Genomic DNA, 6314 nt, shown 5'->3' with positions numbered 1-6314 from the left:
CACACACAAACACAAAATAACTGAATAAACTCTAAAAAGGATTCATGATTGCAAAGCCATTTCCCATATTTTGAACAGTTTCTTTTGTCCTTGTTTATACAAATATACATCTTCTAAGGGATTTTTCCTGGTGTAATCATAAGGTTCTGATCCTATTATAAAAAATAAAAAAATAAAAACAAAAATCCAGGGTCTCACCCCATAGTCCAGACTGATCTCAAACTCAGCTCTCCTGCATTGTCTTCCCAAGGACTGGGATAACTTACAAATTGCTTTTTAATGCATTTTTTTGAAAAGGGCATGTGCATGGTCACCCATGGGTAGGTGTGCATGTATGGTAGTATAAGGGCACATGTGTGAGTACATGTGTATGGAAGCAGAAAATCAGACTCGGGTGTCACTCCTCAGGTGCGTTCCACATTATTTTTCGGAGACAGAGTTTCTCACTAGAATCTGTGGCTTGTCAATCAGACTGAGGTCGACCAGCAAGCCCCAGGGATCGAGCTGACTCTGCCTTCCCAGTGCGGGGATTGCAAGCATGTGCCACCGCCTCTGGCTTCTTATGTGGGAGACAGGAATGAACTCAGGTCCTCACCTTGGTTGACAAGCATCTCACCAGTTGAACCGCCCTACTGATAAGATATTTTTATGACTGAGATTCAGGTGGATCATAGTAAAATCACAACACATACTATGTATTGTTTTTTTTTTCCTTACTTAAAAAGTAATACAGTAGCCAGGCGGTGGTGGCACACGCCTTTAATCCCAGCACTCGGGAGGCAGAGGCAGGCGGATCTCTGTGAGTTCGAGGCCAGCCTGGTCTACAGAGGAAAGGCACAAAGCTACACAGAGAAACCCTGTCTCAAAAAAAAAAAAAAAAAGAAAAAAAAAAAAGACTCCTTTAGCAACAAGTGCCCTGCTTTGTCCATTGCAGGGAATGTCACAGGAGCGAGTGGACAGAGCCTGGCAGACAGGCCCACCAAGCTGAGGCAGTGGAGGAATGAGAAGTGTGAAAGTCTTAAGGGTGCACATTCACTCTTCATTCGAGATCTACAAATGCTATCAAGCCCCTACCTTGGGCCACATCCTTGCTAGACCCTGAGAATGTCTCACAGGAGACATGGTCCCCATCCTCAGGAGTTCAGTTAACTGTACATTCTCAAGTGGTAACTCTTTACCATTAGCCTATGGTCCTGTAGCCTGTGCCTCTGAATCTGAAACCGTAGGTGCTAGTGGACTAGAAACATCCAGTCTCCTCAGGTCACCTTGACGAGGGCCACCAGGGGCCACCTCGGGAAGAAGTGCCAGACTAGGCTCCTGGAGGACATTTAAACCAGGCAGTCCTGGAAGCTCTGTCTGCTGAGCCCAGAACTTGAACCCCGATCGGGCCTTCGGCAGTCACAAGACAGCAGACACAGGTCAAACTCAGTCCTGACCCTGAAACTCGGCTTCGCCCTTCAATAAGTGGCCTTGGGCAGTTACTTCGCCTCCATTGATCCCAGTCCACTCATCTGTAAAGCAGGGGTAACCGTATGTGTTCTGCTTGAAATTATTAAACATTAACGTGCTTGATGGAGTGTCCGGCAAGTCACACATGCTCCACATCATCGTTACTAAATCAGCTGAAACTCATCCCCTCATTTAGATCGTCACTAGGTGAGCAGTTCCGGTGAGGGCCTGAAAATAAGGCGTATAGGATGTTACCTTCCGTCTGACTGCTGGTAGGTGTTTGGTCATCACTGTCGCCATCGGCTCCTGGATGTTTATTGAATTCTAGGCCTCAGCAGCGACGCAGTCCATCCACCAGACAACTTCAGGAATGACAACCATGAACTTCGGGGCTCCAGTGTAGGCTTCCCACCCACTCTTAGGGCCTGTCCCAGCATGAAAGAGATTCCTGTCCCCCACCCAACCCGTTCCAGGAGGACATCCCAGTGGTAGGCAGGCTGGACAAGGAGGCATAGTTTCAACTTTCTGCTTTTGGGAGGGGGTGTGGTCCAGCCTGGGTCATTTATCCAGCCTCCCACCTCAAGGGTGAGAAAGCTCTTGGGTGGAGGCTCCAAGGCTGTTGCTGTGAGGTGAGAAGGGATATGCGAGGTCTCTGTTGATAATGACATTTTCAAGTGCTCCCGGACGGCTCTGTTGCCATGGAGACACTGAAGGTACTGAGCAAGCTGTGGCCTCTCTTGAGTCGTGAGTCAGGTTCCATTTTATTTATTAAAAAAATTAAACCAGCGCCCTGACCTACAGAAGACAAAGCAGAGCTCCAGGGGCAGGTCGAGATGTCCGCTGCCTGGGGAGATGAATCAGCTATGTTACGCACAGTTCTGGGGTCTCCTGACGTCAGCTGGTCCCTAGAAACGTTCAGCAAAATGTAGATGGCGTAGCAGCAGTGCGAACAGTGGGCCATGGAAAACACAAACAGAAAGCACACAGCTGAGTGGAAATTGTGTACCAGGAAACAGGTCTATTTTCTCAGCTCCGGCCCACGGGGACTCTGCCCTTCTCAGATAGAGGAATCCTCCAGCCCCCAAGGAAATTGTCACAGGACAGCCTTAGACAGGTCAAGGCCAGAAACGACCAGACTGAGCTGGGCCACCCACATGTGACACAATAGGAGTGTCCCCCGTCCCCCGTGTCCCCCCACCCCCCGCCCAGCATCCAGACTGAATCCAGGGATTCCTCTGAGAGGGACAGAATTCTGGGAAGACAGGGAAGGCCAGAGAAACCCTCCAAGGACCTTACTGGGAGCGTGTACCCTTTCCCAGAGCTCCTGCAGAGGAAGGATAAGGTAAAGAGGACTTCAGCTTCCCTGGGCACTCGGGTGACACTCACCTTGCTCATCACCTCCTGGGAGGACCACTGTAACAGTAACAGCGATGACGCAGGAACCCTCTTCTTGACTTGGAACCGGTCCCAGAATCCCAGACCTGTAGTAGAAGGGACAGAAAACCTGCTCATTGGTCTGGATTCACTGTTGAGCCCAGAGACTGAGTAGGAGGATTTTATTTCTTCCTCTCCCCCTGATATTGGGGTGGGCCCCCCTCCTAAATCAGCCCTGGACTCCACCCACTGCTCACAACTGCAGACAAGCTCAGAGATTAAGCCCTTGAGTGCCGAAGACAGGACAGGACAGCTGGGTTTAAGCTTGATTTTTGCCCAAGCATGTGACTGGGCCCCCGTTCCTGGTATGGAGGTTAACAGTGGAATGATAAGAGGTCTGCCCCAGCAGAGAGGTCTCTCTAAAATCCGAATCACAAGCTGGGCATAGCAACTCAGGCTTGCATTCTCAGCACCCTGGAGACAGAGGCAGGGGATCTGCATATGTTTTTTGGCCAGCCGGAGTTACAGAGTAAGACCTTGTCTCCAAAGGCAGGACAAAACAAAAGCAATGTCCATTGTGTGGTGTCCTGCTTGCCTTCCTTCTTTCAAGATGGTGCATAGGTTTCTGTTCTGATTAGGGTTTCTATTATCAAACATCATAATGAAAGCAAATTGGGGAGGAAAGGGTTTATTTGGCTTACACTTCCCTATCACTGTTCATCATCAAAGGAAGTCCAGACCAACACTCAAACAAGGGAGGAACCTGGAGACAGGGGTTGATGCAGAGGCCATGGAGGGTGCTGCTTACTGGCTTGCTCTTCATGCCTTGCTCAGCCTGCTTTCTTATAGAACCCAGGACCACCAGCTCAGGGATGGCCCCACCCACAACGGTCTGGGCCCTCCCTCACCAATCGCTTATTAAGAAAATGCCCTACAGGCTTGCCTGCAGCCAGATCTTATGGAGGTGTTTCCTCAACTGGGGTTCCCCGTTCTTAAATGACTATAGTTTGTTTCAAGTTGACATAAAACTAGCCAGCACAGTTCCCTTAGAGTGGCCTACAAGGTTCCACAAGACCTCTTGGTTGGCTACCCACTCCAGCCCTGTGTCTCCCCACCCTCCCCACCTGAGTAAACCTCAGCTATAACTTCGGAGGTGGGGTGGTGTTTTTGTCTGTTTGTCTTTGGTGTGTGTGTGTGTGTGTGTGTGTGTGTGTGTGTGTGTGTTTCCTCCTGTTCTGATTGACTTTTCTCTTTTTATCAATTTAATGGACACCTGCTTATCCTTTTAGGGCGGACAAGAACCCCAGCCAGTTGGAGAAATGGTTCAATAGTTGTGAGCACTTGCTGTTCTTTCAGAGGACCTGGGTTCATTTCCCAGCACTCACATGGTAACTCATAACTGTCTGTAACTACACTCTCAGGGGATCTGATTGCTTCTTCTGGCCTCCATGGGCACCAGGCATGCACACAGTGCACAGACATACGTGCAGACAAAACACCCCTACACATAAATTAAATACATTTTCTAATGTTTGTTTTTTAAAGGACCTCAACCCTCTGAAATTGTGTAGAGAAAAGCATATCCTCCTCTGAACCTCCTGGGCCTCCCCTTGAAGACAACTTCCCTTGATGTCCAAATAACTGCATTCTGTGTTGGGGACCCTTTTCAGCTTGTCAGATTTGATTTGTTTTTGTTTTTCTTCTTTATGCATGTGTGTGTGTGTGCATGCACACAAGTGTGTGTTTACATGTGTGAGTACCCATGTGTGTGCACGCACCTGGAGGCCAGAGGACAACCTCAGGAACCATCCACCTCCTACCTCTCACCAGCTTGAGGCTCCACCAATTAGGCTAGACTGTCTGGCCAGTGAGCCTCAGGAATCCTGTCTCTGCCTCCCCCGTGCTGGGATTACGGGTGTATATCACCACATCTGGCCATTTTACATTAATTCTGAGAATCAAGCTTGCGTCTTTGTGTTGCAGAACAAACGCTTTCCTGGTTGAGTTTCTTAAGGCTAGTGCTGATTCTAACTAACCTGCTGCCCTGGAGCATGACAGGCTACCATCCCATTCAGAGCTGGCTGTGACTGAAAAAGTGAACAGAGACAAGAATCCCATCTACAGATGAGAAAGACGAAGGCCAGATAGGAACAAGAGATGTGGTTAGAGAATGGTCCCGTAAGTCTCTGATTCCAAGCTGCTTTGGATCCAGGGACTGTGGACCATCATCCATGCACAAATCAATGTGTATACACCTCAGATACCAAGCACTGTGCTGTGTCCTGGAGCATAAAGGAGTTCCAGCCCTCAGGAATCCAGGATGGTAGGCATGTAGACAACCCCTACAACCTCTCACCACAAACTGTAGAAAGATCCGTAGGGATTCTAGGCCTCCTGATCAAATGAGAGTGAAGGAAACCACTTGCTATGGTCTAAATGTTTGGATTGTATCCCACTCCCTATTAAAATTCATCTCTTGAGCTAGTCACAGGGCTGTACATCCATTATCCCAGAACCTGAGAGGTAGAGGCAAGAGGCTCAGGAATTCATCTTCTGGTTCATAGCAAGTTCTAGGCCAGCCTGTCTCAAAAAGCACAACTCTCTGCAAAAACTTGTATACTGAATCTTCAAGATGGTATTAAGAGGTGACAGGAGGTGATGAGGTCATAATAGTGGTGGGCTAGGCCATTATGAATGGGGTTTGTGCCCTTATGAGAGGTTTGAGGGAAATCCCTTGCCCCTTGCAGGCACAGTAAAACATTAACCATCCATGAGCCAGAAAACAGACCTTTGAATCAGTTGGGTTCTTCTCTTGGAGGTGTCAGCTCCAGAAATAAACTTCTGTTCTTTAGAAGCTACACGGCCTCCAGTGTTTTGTTACAGCAGCCCAAACAGACTATTTGCACATCTCCATTCCCTCTCCCCAGTCTCCCAGGTTAGTTCCCAGCCAAGGCAGCTGTGCTGGACGTGATGTCGAAACGGAGCACACACAAGACAGAAGACATAGCCCCACGGGTTAGGACAGGTGAACACAGGAAGCGTCTGAGCCTCCAAGCAGTCTGGCCAAGAGCCATGCATAGACTAGGGCCATGAAGTCAGAGCCACCTGACAGTGCACACCGCATGGCCCTCCACTCTAGACCTCCCCCGAACCTCATCAGGCCCTACAGACACACTGGACATTGTTTCTTGTCCCTAACCTCATGTCAACAGCAGTTTCTTCGTTTGCCTCTTACTTCCCACAGACGAGCAGTGGAGACCTGCACATGCTGCTAAGCTCCGCGCCTTCTGTTTGGAGTGTGAGACCTTTGTACATCAGCTGGATCAAGCCAGGCTCCTGCTCAGACCTTCCAAAACCTCCCATCAGCCTAGAGTCAAACCCAACTCCTTAGGCTCATCCCACCCAGCCCCTGCTCCCTTTTTCAGCCCATTTTCCTCTCCATCCATCCCCATCCTGCCCTGCCCTCCATGTACTAGCCTTCTAGCTGTGAC

General features: G+C 49.2%; 1 long non-coding RNA gene across 1 annotated transcript; it reads right to left on the bottom strand.

Moving 5' to 3' along the window:
* Window positions 1-2191: 2191 nt before the first annotated feature.
* On the bottom strand, window positions 2192-5459 carry LOC121829091 (uncharacterized). The gene is made up of 3 exons (XR_006071877.2): window positions 5340-5459; window positions 2836-2930; window positions 2192-2354 (listed from the first exon to the last, which is right to left on the bottom strand). It is a non-coding gene; the product is annotated as an uncharacterized LOC121829091 (long non-coding RNA).
* Window positions 5460-6314: the final 855 nt, after the last annotated feature.

The sequence above is a fragment of the Peromyscus maniculatus genome, chromosome 4 (genome assembly GCF_049852395.1).
Source record: "Peromyscus maniculatus bairdii isolate BWxNUB_F1_BW_parent chromosome 4, HU_Pman_BW_mat_3.1, whole genome shotgun sequence".
NCBI classification, from domain to species: Eukaryota; Metazoa; Chordata; class Mammalia; order Rodentia; family Cricetidae; genus Peromyscus; species Peromyscus maniculatus.
The sequence above is the reverse complement of the archived record's forward strand: the minus strand, read 5'-3'. Positions and strand labels throughout refer to the sequence as shown.